The 14949-nt window shown below is 37.6% G+C and overlaps 1 protein-coding gene across 3 annotated transcripts in view; it reads right to left on the reverse strand.

The window, feature by feature from the left end:
* Positions 1–14949, reverse strand: part of ARHGAP24 (Rho GTPase activating protein 24) — a 527050-nt gene that overhangs the window by 191484 nt on the left and 320617 nt on the right. The window lies entirely within an intron of this gene.

The following is a 14949-nucleotide window of genomic DNA, read 5'->3' on the forward strand; positions in this document are numbered from 1 at the left end:
CACAAATCTACATCTATATACTACCCCCTCCCTGCGTACACACTGAATAGTGGGAAACTGGGCCATATCCAGGCAGTTATGCCAAGAAGTTCCACAGATGTCCCTGAGGAAACCTAAACAAGCTATGAGTTGGAAAAACTCTCACATCAGTCAGTGGAGTTAGAACTTCTAAGGACTTAGGTCTTCACTAGGGAGTTACTAACAAGTCCAAATTTAGCCTATATACTTTGCTTCTTTGAATAAACTGTAAACCCCTTGGAAAGCCAGCAAATGTTCTTTTTTCCTTCCTGTCCTTCATCTCTGTGGATTCCATGGACTTGGATATTACTTTTTTGAGGGGCTTAGTTGGGCTTCAAAAACTTGGGTCAGGATCACTCGTTATCAGTGTGGTCTAACTTGAAAAGGTACTTTTGGTCAAGCTCCTAAGCAGTTCACCAAATTTTCAGCATATGCTTTGTTTCACTTAAGACAACACACATAAGGAGCAGAAAGATAACAGATGTTCATGGTCCTAAGATCATAATTTGGCTAAATAGAAACTAAAATCTGAAATCCTTAGTAAGCTGTCTAGAGTGAAGCATCTCCTATAAGATTATTCTTCTCATTCCCTAATCTTCATCACCTCTATGCGCCAGACTTAAGCAGGTCAGACCCTATGCTTTGTCTTTCTAGATTTGAAATGCTTTCAATGCAAAGGTAAAGAAGTACACTTTAGGCTTTTGATAGGAATATAAACCATTCATTCCACACCAGCACTTGCTATAGTAAAATTGACAGTTAAAGTACTTCACTGAAGTTAAAAAATGATTTATGGAGAAGGAATGGATGTTAGTCTACAAGGTCAAGTGTATATAAAAGTCACTTATTTTTTATATGTTATACTTTATAGATGACTGGCACTTAATCTTGATTGATCTGGGGCCCCCAGTTTCCTGAGATACATCTGATTTCAGGGGCATTCAGGTTTCCATGTTCTGGATGGGGACATGGGAATCTGGCAGGTGGTCATCATCTTCTGAACACATAGGCATCTCTCAAGTGTCCATTTCCTCATCCCATCTGTTCCTGGACTTCAGTCCACACACCCTTTGGTGGCTAAGTCCTCCTTGTCCTGACTTCTGGGATTGTCCAGGTTTGGCTCTTTCACTGCTCCTTCTGCTCCCTTCTTGGCTGCAGTTAGGGCGGGGAAAAACCTGGGAGGCCGTTTAGGGCATGTCTGACTAGACATCCATTTCTGATGACCTGATGCCATGCAGAGTACTTAAGGAACACTTCCAGTTTTTCAACTTCCATATACTCTGCACAGGAAGTGATCTGCAGATTTCTCTGTTCTTACTTGCCCCAAACTGAACTGGGTTTTTAGTTCTGTTCCCCATGGATGCAGCTCAGGGAGTGTGATGTAGGATGGTAAACATAGAGCACTTACTCAGGTTTTCACCATCCCACAAGCATCTAAGGTCTCTCTGCTTCCCTGTGCTTCTTCCCTTTGGCTCCTCTGCCATTAGAATCTTTATCTGCTCTTAGGGATGAATACACACATCTGTGTTATTTTCTCGTTATACTACTTACTACTTTACACTTTAGACCCTGAGATCTTATGGAGTTAGTCTTTTGAAACTCAAAAGCTGTTACAAACAGAAACATCCAAAGCCTTTTCCTTCTGAATTATTTCTTTCCTGAGGCAGCATTTATCATAAAATGAAAGAGATTTGAGCAAAGGGAATGCAAGGGGTTAGACTATCAGTTAGCATCTCAAAATATTTCTTGAGGGAAGCAGACTTGGCCCAGTGGTTAGGGCGTCCATCTACCACAAACCCTGGGCCTCCTTGATCCATGTGGAGCTGGCCCATGTACAGTCCTGATGCGCGCAAGGAGTGCCCTGCCACGCAGGGGTGTCGCAACATAGGGGAGCCCCACGTGCAAGGAGTGCGCCCTGTAAGGAGAGCTGCCCAGCGCGAAAGAAAGTGCAGCCTGCCCAGGAATGGTGCCGCACACATGGAGAGCTGACACAACAAGAAGACACAACAAAAAGAAACACAGTTTCCCGTGCCACTGACAACAACAGAAGCGGACAAAGAAGAACACGCAGCAAATAGACACAGAGAACAGACAATTGGGGCAGGGTCGGGGGAGGGGAGAGAAATAAATAAATCTTAAAAAAAAATATTTCTTGATTGTCAGCTCTGAATCTATGCTTCCATCATGTGAAGGGGATGATAAAACTCCAACAAATGGTGAAGGATCTAGGATAAACAAAGTTATGAAACACCTGAATGGCCATATGCTTTATTATGAAATCCAAATACATATGAAATTAGATTTATGCCGAGCAAAAACCTGAAATATTTCACCAAAAGGGAAAGAGAGTAGGCCAATGTCTGCTCTGCCTGTGTCTTGTCTTTTTATTTTCCAATTGAATAATCAGATATCTAGCGACAGGCTGGCCAATCTTTCACGAAAATTGACCTCTGGAAGATTATGCCTCTCATAAGGGACTGGCAAAAAAATTTATCATAAACGGCCCTGTCATTCAAATTGCAGGCAGTGCACAGCTCTGTACCAGTTACCTCACACAGCATTTAGCACCTTTGGAACAAGACTAAACAATATCAGACCCCACATTTAGGCCCAGGTGATACACAGAGGCAGGACAAAGTGCCTGTCCTCAAAGAGCTTAAGCTGAGTGAGGCAACTGGACCAGGAGGAAGTTAAAATGCAAAGTGACACGATGCATAGCAGAGTGCAGTGGGAGCTAAAGGGTAGAAGATGGAATCAGGGAAAGCAGGTCAGACGAGGTAATGATTTCCAGAAAGACAAGACAGAAGAACAGTACTCATGGCTGAAAGAGTCACTAGCATGTGCAAATCACACAAGAGAGACTGTAGAGAAATGCTGCAGCCAAGTGTTCATATGGAAAAGTGGGCAGAGGTGGTGACAAATCTGAGGGAAGGAGGGGGCAGTTACTTTTATCCAATTAGTTATCCTAAACCACTTTCCCCAGACTCTGTATGTATGTGTGTATGTGAGAGTGTGTCTTCATAATAAATGCCATATTTAGTATTATGAAACTGTCCTAAAATAATGTTAATTTTTGAAATGCACAGGTATATCTCTGACACAGATTTACTTTAGTTCAGCATTGGAGTTGCACTCAGGGTGATTCATAAATATTTCATTATTTTATTTGTTATGTATGCCACTGATTCACATATCAGGAGCTGAGGGAACTCAATGTCCAGCAAAGAGTATTTGGAAGGCTTCCCCCAACAGAACACAGCTCTTGTGAATGAGAAGGAAGGTGGTGGTTCTCTTAGATGCATGTTGGATTTTAATGTTTCCTGCTGACTGAAAAATGAAGATGATAGGAAGAGAAGGCTTATGTTTGTTTGCTTTTTTCTATTGTGAATTCGAGACTATGCAATTTAATCAATGCTCTAAGAAGTTGCCAGTAAGGTAGATGGTTATAGAAAGAATAAGCACGTCCTAAACAGGCTGTATGATTGTTGATCGATCACTTAACTTAGCTAGGACTATTTTGGTCATTTGAAATATGTAGTGTTTAATTACAAGATCTTTAAGATCCCATCCAACATCCCTACTATATTAGGTATGAAACCTCCATTTATAAGCACTTACAGAGTTGATTAAGCAAATGAAATATGCCACAGACCCTTCTGATACTAAGAAAGAGCCTTAGTCCTATGACAGAAATAACGGTAGCAGTCTCTGGAGGAAAACAATAAAGGAGACAATAACAATAGCCTTCAAAAAACCCATATTGGGTGCTAGGGCAAATGTTCTATTTATCTTCCTGAAGTGACAGGCATGTGTCACTTTGGAAAAATTAAATTAACCTACAACTCAAGGGTAAAATTATAGTGAAATAATATTCCTGGCATACATCTGAAGACATAATCATTACATTGGAGTACTTCCCCTTATAGTTACTTGAGTGTGCTGGCTGCATAGATTCATAAATTCAAAGAGAGGGGAGTAGTCTACAAATGCGGCAGTGTGGTATCAAAACTCCTGGGAATATGCGTGACTATTCCACTTGCTGCTTTGTGGCTTTGAGTCAAATTTAATCATTTAGACTTATCAGGTGCCCTAAAGTATTATACCTTGTAGACTTCTTTCATTTTGCTGCCAAGGTGAACTTTCAAGGTGAATTTTCCAAATGCACACATAACCTCTCCACTTTGCAGCTAGAAGCCCTATAAGAGCTCCACTGACGTAAAGATGTCCTTAGCAGGTGAAGCGCTCCATGACAAGGCGACCTCACCACAAGTTACACCCTGCACCACGGAGGAACAACCCAGATTCATGACTTCCTTTCATTGGTTAGCATTTTTCATGCCTCTGAGCCTTTTTCATGCTGCTCTGTGAGCCTTTATACATGCTGCTCTTTGTTCCTTCTTTCCAGGTAAACTCCCACACATCTCTCAAGACCCAGTTTAGGCATCTCTGATACTGTGAAACAGAGGAAATGGAAATGAAACCTACTTTATTTGCTGTGCCACTTAAAGCACTTATTCCTACCAAAACGCAGTTCTTTTTCTTTTTCCTACTAGAAACTGTGTTTCTCGAAATGAGAACAAATATATCATTCATCTCCTTATCCTAAAAATTTAGCACAGTGTCTGTCATAAGTATTAATTTATGGAAGAAGAAACCTGAATAACTTTATATCTATTAAAGAAGTTAGATTTGTAACTAAAACTTTTTTCCAAAGTACATTCCAGGTCCAGATGACTTCACTAGTAAGTTCTATGAAACACTTAAGAAAGGATAATAACATACAAATTCTTTCAGAAAATGGAGGAGGAGGGAACATCCTAACTCATTTTATGAGGCCAATTTAATTCTGACACCAAAACTAGACAAGAAAGTATAAACCAATATTCTTCATGAAGATAGATATGAGTCCTTGAAAATATAGTAGCTATTCAAATCTAGAGATACTTAAATGTGTTAAGACCATTTCACTACACTAAAAATATTGTAGAGACAATTTAAAGAAAATCTAAATGAAAGAAAAGACAAGTTTTGTTTGGTTCATGGTTTGAAAAATAAAATTATGCAGTAGTAATTCTCTATAAATTGATCTCAATTATAATTCTTCAAAAGAAATATATTCTTATTCTAATATTTGCTTGGAAATGCAAAGCACTTGGGCCAGCCAAAGCAATCTTGATAAATGAACAAATTTGGATGACTTACATTACCTAATTTCAGTGCTTACTATAAAGCTACAGTAACCAAAAGATAAACAAATAGATTGACAGTGCACACGAGAGAGTATAGGACGACTCACATTTTAACAAATGGTTCTTGACAAAGGCACCAAAATAATACAATGGGAAAAGGAAAACTTTTTTTAAAAAATGGCTGACTCAACTAGATATACTCATAGAAAAAGAAATTAATGCGGACACCTAATTTGCAACATGAAAAATTTTCATTTGAAATGGATCATGGACCAAATTTAACAGTAAAACTACAAAATATCTGTAAGAATTTCTTAAGAGTACTCAGAAAGTACTAGCTATTAAAGAAAAAAAATGGTATATTAGACTTTATCAAAATTTTAGTTTTCTGCTCATTAAAGGGCCTTCTTAAAAATATGAATTTAAAGGCCATAAACTGGGAAAAAATAACTCCTACAATATTATAGCAACAACATTTAATAAAAACTGAGTAAAATCCTTACCTAGAAACTTCACAAAGGAAGATAATATGAATGGCCAAGGACCACATGGAAAAAAAATGCTCATTAGTTAGGGAGATGCAAACTAAAACCACAACACGATACCACTATACACTAGAATGATTAAAACACACAAACTGACAACTCCAAATATTGGTTAGGATGTGAATAATCAGAACTCTCATTAATTGATGCTGGAAGTATAAAATGATGTACCTATGACCAGTGATTTCACTCCTAGTATTTGTCCAAGATGAATAAAAATGCAAGTCCATGCTTGGGGAGATCAGGGTGATAGAGCCCTGTACACCACAGAACCTTTGAACAACCAGCAAGAATTGGCAAGATATCTTTCTAAAAACTCAAAACTCAAAACAACAAAACAAGAAAACAAAACAGTTAAGGGACTGCAGTAAGAGGGCATGCACCAAATCAAGAAAATGGCTGCTTAACAGTGGTAGGATGTTGTGGTATCCTGGCTGGTCACTTGCTCACCTCTCACCAGCTTTGGGCAGAACACTCCTGGTGCAGGTCCCTAGTCCCAAGACCAGAGGGAGCAGAGTAATCCTTGAGTATCATACTGGGAGCATGATATATGGTCCAATCTGTCTGATGGAAACCTGAGGGACTTGCTGACCCAGAACTTGCCCTTTGCGTAGAAAGTAACTTGCAGAGTGCTCCTAGAGTCACTGAGGGAGAGCAGTCAGTGGAAGCCTGGAGCAAGGAATTGGCTATAAGATATACAGTGCCCTGCCCAGGACTGTGAGGAAACTGTTTTGTAGAGAAGAGGGGACATTCAGAACCACGTAAATGGGGAATTCCTACAGTTGCATATGCAGGTCCAAGATAAGATGTATGCACAGAACAAATGAAGGAGGCCCCTATGCTTCTATGCTTTAGTCTGGAGCTAGTCTATAAACTCATTGTATGGATAAACTCTGAAGGAGAGCATTCCCACAGATCAGTTTGCAAAGACTGGGAAAGGTGTTCTCTTTTTTCCTTCCTTCTTTCATTATTTATTTATATACTTATTTACTATGACATTCAAAAAGCTAATATAACACTGGCTAGATACAAGCTTAAGGATCAGATGACTCAGAGTCTAAATTCCACCATTTAATCCATTAAATATCAAAATGTCCAGTTTTCAACAAAAGTTTACAAAATATACAATGAAACAGGAAGTGATGGCCCAGGCAAAAGATAAGATTAAAGCATTAGAAGCCATAAATGAGAGGGATCAGATCTGGAATATTCCAGACAAAGACTTTTTAAAAAATGTCCTAAATATGCTCAAAGAGCTAAAGGAAATCAGGAAAATGATAGATGAACAGAAAGAGAATATCAATAGAAAGATGGAAATTATGAAAAGTTAGCAAACAGACCTGAAGACCACAGTAATGGAAGTTAAACATCCCATAAAGAGGTTTAATCATAGATTGGAGTTGGTCAAAGAAAGGATCAGTGAACTTGAAAAGAAGACAATTGAACTCATTCTGTCTGAGGAGGAGAAAGCATAAAAATGAAGAAAAGTGAATAGAGACTAGCAACCTATGGGATATCATCAAAAGTACCAATATATACATTGCAGAAGCCCCAGAAGGAGAAGAGAGAAAGGGGCAGAGAGAATATGTAAAGAAATAATGGCTGGAAACTTTTTAAAATTTAACAAAAGGCAAGAATACGCATATCTTTCAGCGATATAAAGGAAAGACTACTGATATACACATCATGGATAATCTCAAAAACATTATGTCATGCAAAAGAAGCCAGGACCAAAAGAGTACATGCAATACATACTGTATAATTCTTGTTTCACAAAATTCTAGAGTAGGCAAATCTAATCTATGTTGATACAAATCATAAGACTTATAGTTTTTGGTGGGAGAAATTAACTAGAAAGGAGCATGAGAAAACTTTCCAGGGTGATGAAAATGTTCAATATATTACAAGGGATGCAGGTATTTGTTCTCATTTGTCAAAAGTGATCAAACTATTTTTGGAAGGACTGTGTCTTTTTTAAAAATGCAAATTATAGTACATTTATTAAAAAAGAATTAATTTCTATACTTTGAGAGATGTTAATTAAAACTTCTACATACATTAAGCATCGTAGTCCTTCTCAGCCCTCCTTTTATCTCCTAATAACCTATTTTAACTTCTAGATTTAACTTCATGTGTTTATTCTTCATATTTAGTTTATATTAGTGAGACCATGCAATATTTGTCCTTTTGTGTCTGGCTTACTTTACTTGGCATAATGGCTTCAAGATTCATCTATATTATCATATGTGTCCCAATTTCATTTCTTTTTACTGCAACATAGTATTCCATCGTATGTATATACCACATTTTGTTTATTCATTCATTGGTTGATGGACACTTGGGTTGTTTCCATCTTTTGGCAGTTGTGAATAACACAGTTAACAGTGTGCAGATGTCTGTTCATGTCACAGTTTTCAGTTCTTCTGGATATATCTCTAGTAGAGGAATTGCTGGATTATATGGTAATTCTATATTTAACTTTCTGAAGAACCATTTTAAAATCCCACCAACAGTGGGATAGGAGATGTCTTTCTTTCAAATTGAAATATAACAATACTCATTTACCTTTGTTTTCCTTTCTCCACCTGAATTTGGATCAAGATTGTTGATACATGGATTCAATGTAAGTGTAGACTTCTTTGAAAAAACAAAATGAACTCATAAAGAATAAACGAGTCTTTTTAAGGTTGATTTATTTTTAATTGGATTCCATTATTTTAGACTATTTAGCATAGATGTAATAAAATTTACTATTTTTAAGTACTAAATGAACAAATGTATGGAAAATGAAGTTCAATATATAGTAAGAGTTCAGTAAATATTAGCCATTATTGACACCATTATTTTGAGTGAGAACATATAGGCTTAGAATGGTTAAGTAACTTTCATAGGATGACACGTAGAAAATGTACTAGATCTGGGCTTTAATTCCTTAATTCAATTCCTTAGCCCTTAACTGTTACTAAGGATTCATTGAAAATTTTTAGTTCATAGTTCATAGGTTACACACACACACACACAAACACCACACAGAGATATGTGTACTAAAGAATATGTATGTTCTTTAAATTGCCAGCTATGTGGAGGGTGATTGGAGTGGGAAAAAATAGGAGAGGAGATAAGTGAAGAGATGGTAGTCTAAGAAAGATAATTAGAATCTGAACAAAATGGTGGCCATGGGAATGGAGGAAAAAGAATGCCAAGAATACATGTTTTAGGGAAGCGCATTTGACTCAACAGATAGAACATCTGCCTACCACATGGGAGGTCCAGGGTTCAAACCTCCTGACCCGTGTGATGAGCTGGCCCACACACAGTGCTGATGCACACAAGGTGTGCTGTTCTATGCAGGGGTGTCCCCCACGTAGGGGAGCTCCATGTGCAAGGGGTGTACCCCACAAGGAGAGCTGCCATGCGTGAAAAAGTGCAACCTGCCCAGGAATGGCACCACAGACCTGGAAAGCTGACACAGCAAGATGACGCAACAGAAAAAGAGGCACAGATTCCTGGTGCCACTGACAAGAATACAAGCGGACACAGAAGAACACACAGCGACTGGACACAGAGAGCACACAATAGGGTGGGGGGAGAGGGGAGAGAAAAAAAAAGGATATATGTTACAAAATTCTATAATAATTGGCCCTTTATATAAAAGACCAGGCATTGGTTTGGATTTGCGTGAGGGAAAGACATGGAGTTTGAAGAACTAGATCATCTGAGGCAGTACTGTTTAGGAGCACCTGACTAGCAGGGCAATGCCTAAGGCTGTGCAGGCTGAGTGAGTACAGAAATCCAGCCCACTTCTCCTGCTAAACTGACGATCCTGATCTGAGCCTGGGCATCTGGAGGAAGGTATACCTTTATTATAACTTGCACAAAGCAGGGGAGAAGAGGTCCTGCTGAACAGATAAATGGATTAGGCTTTAAGTTGAAACCATGGGATCAGATGAACTCTTCTAAGCAAGAAAATAATAAGGAAGGTAATAAAAGGGGTAGGAAGAAGACAGGAGTCCTCTACAGCAGGGGTTCTTAACCTTTTTTTGTTCCACGGACCCCTCTGCCAGTCAGGTAAAACCACAGACCCCTCGTTAAGTCCACACTATACTGGGCATTATTTAATAAATATATCACACCCACAACAACACGTCCCCAAAAGCATGTGTTCTTTTAACTCAAATTCAAGCTCACGGTCCCCTTGTAAAGAACTCCTGCTCTAAAGAGAAATAGAACCTGAGAGAGGGACAGACCCATGGTTAGGGCAAGAGCCACAATGTTGAAAGTCAGGAAAATTTCAAAAGCAGGGCAGCAGGCAGAAAGGGCAGAAGGTGAGGCCAGGAAACAAAAGGCTGCTTGAGTTAACAGTTATTTCAGCCATCTTTAGCACCCTCTGAGAGGTAATTTCAGCATGAGGTAGGAATAAAAGCCAAATTGAAAAGGACTATGGAATCAAAGGAAGGCAATGAAGCAGACAGAAAACACAACATTTTCTTGTCATCAGGAAGAGAGAGAAGGGAAGGCATCAGCATGGTGGAGAAAGCTGAGTGTGAGTTTGTTCTGTTTAGAAAGGTCTGAACATTCGCTGCACACTGAGGAGAAGCGAAGTAAAAGGATATAATTTAGGAAGGAAGTCCTAGTCTTTTTTTTTTTTTTTAGGAGGTACTGAGGTTTGAACCCAGGATCTCTACATGGGAAGCAGGTGCTCAACCACTGAGCTACAGCCACTCCCCAAAGAGAGCTGGTTTTTTTGTTTGTTAGTTTGTTTTAGGAGGTACCAGGGATCAAACCCAGGACCTAGTACATGGGAAGCAGGCACTCAACAACTTGTGCTACATCTGCTCCCTCCATCTTCTTAAATATTTTGTTTAAAAGTTTGATAAACACCAGTGGCCCAGGAAATGCTTTAGCAAATACACATTAGCAAAATGACAGCTATTTAAAAATATTCCCATGGCTATTATATGTACATCATCACTTGCGTAATAAAGACTTCTGGCATGGAATCTTGCTTCCTTTAGTATGAGAACTCTTCCTTTCTCTGGGGATTTTCAGAGAATAGGGTACATGGTTGACCTCTTACTCAGACAGAAGGATATTTTGCTTCCACCCCCCTTCCTCCAAACAAATGTACTTTGCAGTTGTTACTTCCTACTGATGGACACAGAAATTAGACGGAAAATTAGAAGTCCACTTTCTAGATAAGTAATATTTCTGAGCTTAGCTCCCCTACTCTGTAAAAAGAGGGATTTGAAACTGTTGATTTCTAAGGTATTACAGCTCTAAAATAGTCAAATTAGCAAAAATTACATGTAAAATAGGATTATCTTATTTTATTCAGGACAGAACACAGTGAAACAATGTAGGTCTCCCAAACAGGGAACATGTCATTATGGGTGATATAGCCATAAATGAAACATTATAATGCTGTAGTTTTTTTTCAAAGTGCTTTCAATAACTTGGAAATAAATGTTCCCAATAAAATGTAAAGTGAGAAAAAGTAAAATGCCAAATTGAAGTTGTAAGCCAATTTTGTAAAAATAAAATGAAACAAAATTCTGATATCATATTTATACACATGGGAAGAAAATATCTAACAAAAGGAATGAGTCTACTGAAGAGTGAAAGCTGGTTACAAGAATTTATTTTCTTCTCATATTTTCACTCTCTTTATTATCATAATCATTAACTCCTTTATGACTATTTAGGGAATCTTACACCTGAGATTTACAGCAATGTTGTTATTTTTGTTTCCATGTTATTCTAGTCTACTTAGAACATCTTCAAGTGTGGAGATGGAAATCATACAAATGCCATCTTATCTTCTGTACAAATTGCACCACAGAGGACCACAGTAGGAGCGCTTGGTAATAAACACATTCAAAAGCAAGCGGGTTGGTGATAAGCTAAAGCAAAATGGAAAGTACTCCTTGGGAATTCTTTTTTATTTGGTAGTTTGGAAAGGCATTAGTATTTATCAGAGCTCCATAACTTATATAAGATTTTTAAAAATTACTCTAAAATTTCAAAATTACCACAATATTTGTCTTGTAAAACTGACTTAGACCCAGTCAAATTTGCTTTTCTTCAATCTCGTATTGTTTTTCCCCAATTTTATGCAAAAAAAAAAACCTAGTGATATTATCTGCCTGCTGCTAATGTCCTAATATTGTCCAATACTTGTAGCAAAATAAGCAAACTAAAGATGGTTATAAGAAATAGGCTGATACTTTCATGTCCTCCAAATCTATGTTTTTGAATTATTATCTTCTATAGACAACTGAATTCTGTTTTTGTCCATAGCAGTCTATATTTCAAATTACTTTTGCTAAGAGCAATTTAATAATTTATCCAATGTTTGAAGTAATAGTTTTAGCATTATTTTACTTGTTAAGTTTTTTTGAACTTGAGAAATGGACGTTATTTTCACTCAACAAACATTTATGAAATGATCACCATGTAAAAAGAGCACCTTAATCTTTGACTACAACTCTTTTTTTTTAAAGATTTATTTATTTATTTCTCTCCCCTTCCACGCCCCCACCTGTTTTCTGTGTCTATTTGCTGCATCTTCTTTCTTCGTCCGCTTCTGTTGTCAGCGGCATGGGAATCTGTGTTTCTTTATGTTGCATCATCTTGTGTCAGCTTTCCATGTGTGCAGCGCCATTCCTGGGCAGGCTGTACTTTCTTTTGCTCTGGGTAGCTTTCCTTATGGGGCGCACTCCTTGCGTGTGGGGCTCCCCTACGCGGGGGACACCCCTGCATGGCAGGGCACTCCTTGTGCGCATCAGCATTGAGCATGGGCCAGCTCCACATGGGTCAAGGAGGCCCAGGGTTTGAACCGTGGACCTCCCATGTGGTAGACGGACGCCCTAACCACTCGGCCAAGTCCGCCGCCTTGACTACAACTCTTAAGTTGTCCAGAAGTATCAATTTAGTGTATTTTTTAAAAAGCCAATATATAAAGACACCCTTAAGTCAGTTTGAGTATCTTTTCTTTTCTGAGAGGTTTTAAGTGAAAATGACTGAATTTGGATTTTTATGAGAACAAACCAATTATCTCTGCCCCTGTTCAACAATTTCAGTAATATCCAGTGCTTCTTTTCCTGTTCACAACCTACAATACTGATCCTGATAATTTCCTGGAAATCACAAATCTTGTTCACTGAACTCTACTTCATGAGGGGCCAGGTTCTGAGGTTTCTGGAGGATTGACATTAAATTTTATTATGAAGAAACTTTATAAGGCATTATCAATGATCACTAACATGCATTAACTTATTTCAGTAGTTTTTACCCTTTTCAATTTTAAAGAACATCTTTCTAAACTGAAGTCTTCCTAAGAGTGTATTCACAGTGACAATGACTTTTATGGAATTTTGTTTTATGTTTAGGTCTTGTGGTAGCATATTTCTCATTGTAAAATCTATATTCCTTTCATAAAATATCATTGTCAGATTTCTTAATTAGGTATGAATGTGGAAATTAAATTTTAATAAAAATGAAATTCTCAGTCAAGTGAAAAATAGCTATATTGTATTCATTTAAAACAGTAGATTATGAATTTTAAAAAGCTTCAATTCGATTGGAATTACATTTTATTCTAAAATAAGTCATGCCATTGAAATGAAAGGAGGAGAAAATGAGCAAAAATAAGCAAAATATCTACCTTTTTGACGGAGCCTCCAAGCATATGGGGATCCCTAACTCACTGTTGCTGGCAAAAGGACTTCCCTAATTAATTGTTTCAAACAGAATGATTTTGTCATATACAAACACATGATGCCTTAAAACTCAAGAAAAATTTCTTCAGTGACTATGTGAAACTTGTATTTAAAAAAAAACTGGTATTTAAAACATAACTAGCAAAAAAGACCTTTAACACAAAAGGTCCCATAACATAATTTTAAAAAAAGGTGTATTATAAGTAATTAGAAATGGACTCTAATTCAAGTTGGTAGTGAGCTTTGCCCTGGAATCAGTTTATAAGTTTCATGTATCTGTCTAATATATCCAGTTTTAATTTTTTTAAATGTAGAGTGAGATCAAGAAAAGTGACCTCCATCATTATCAAGATCTTTGAGAAACCTGTGATTCATTTTGCTTGGAAACACACCATAAAAAATACTGGAAGATAAGAAATCATATATTGTGCTTTGAAATTCAATGTACATGATTTGTAAAATTGCCCCACAGTATTTTCAGCTTAAAGGACTTGCAAGTAAATGAGAATACATTTAAAGAAATCAACAAATCATTGAGAAAATTAGCCTTGCTTTTTTCACTTTTTTCTCCTAAATTATAATCTCCATGCAGAAGAAATGCAAAAACTGGAAGATGATTATTTTTTCCTTTCCTCTAACTTTCCTACAAAGCATAATTATGTTACTTCCCAGCTATGCCATGCCTGTGAATGGCATGTGTGTGAATGGGACTAAAAAATAAAACACTTAGTACTTGATTAATTTTAGGTCCGCCCCTTGGGATTTGGTTAGTCACTGATTCCTTGACACATGCCTCTAGTAACTAATAAAAAGGAGAACAAACGGCACTTTCTGAATCAGATACAGTAACAAGTTATTTATTACAGAGCCACTTCCATAGCAACCTCTACTACAGAACACAACCAAGAACTTGGATATTAGCCAAGAGTCTCCTGAGCACCCAAAACAGATGTCACCATGGCTATGCACTTTTTTTGGCATATGTACTTTTCACATAAGAGAATCTCTTGAGACCTCGGGTAAGGTGTTTGACTCTTATTCCATCAATAAAAATACACTTTTTTTTCTCCCCACTGTTTTCCCTGCTCACAGCAAAAAGGAGATACTTAGAATGATCGAGGAAGAAGAGAGTTGTTAGAGGAATGCAAACTGTCCACAGTAGTAAAAACTCACATCTTGAAATAAGGGGTGGACACAGGAGGGAAAAAAAAGTCCTATAAAAATCATGCAAGATTTAAAAAAAAGCATAGTGAGTAAGTTGCCTTTTAACAGAATAAGTAGTACTGTCCTTACATATCATAGAATAGACAGACCCCAAAGGCATCGTTGCATTGTAGGTTAATTCTATAATTCTACCCATGATGAGACTGCTGAGCAATTCAGAAACCGTTACATTGAATTCAGTCCACTCTACGGAGGAATCACAATATACAGTGGATCCCAGACACTATCCAAAGTAGCACTCCTAAATAACTGTCC

This window comes from Dasypus novemcinctus, chromosome 1, assembly GCF_030445035.2.
Source record: "Dasypus novemcinctus isolate mDasNov1 chromosome 1, mDasNov1.1.hap2, whole genome shotgun sequence".
Taxonomy (NCBI): Eukaryota; Metazoa; Chordata; class Mammalia; order Cingulata; family Dasypodidae; genus Dasypus; species Dasypus novemcinctus.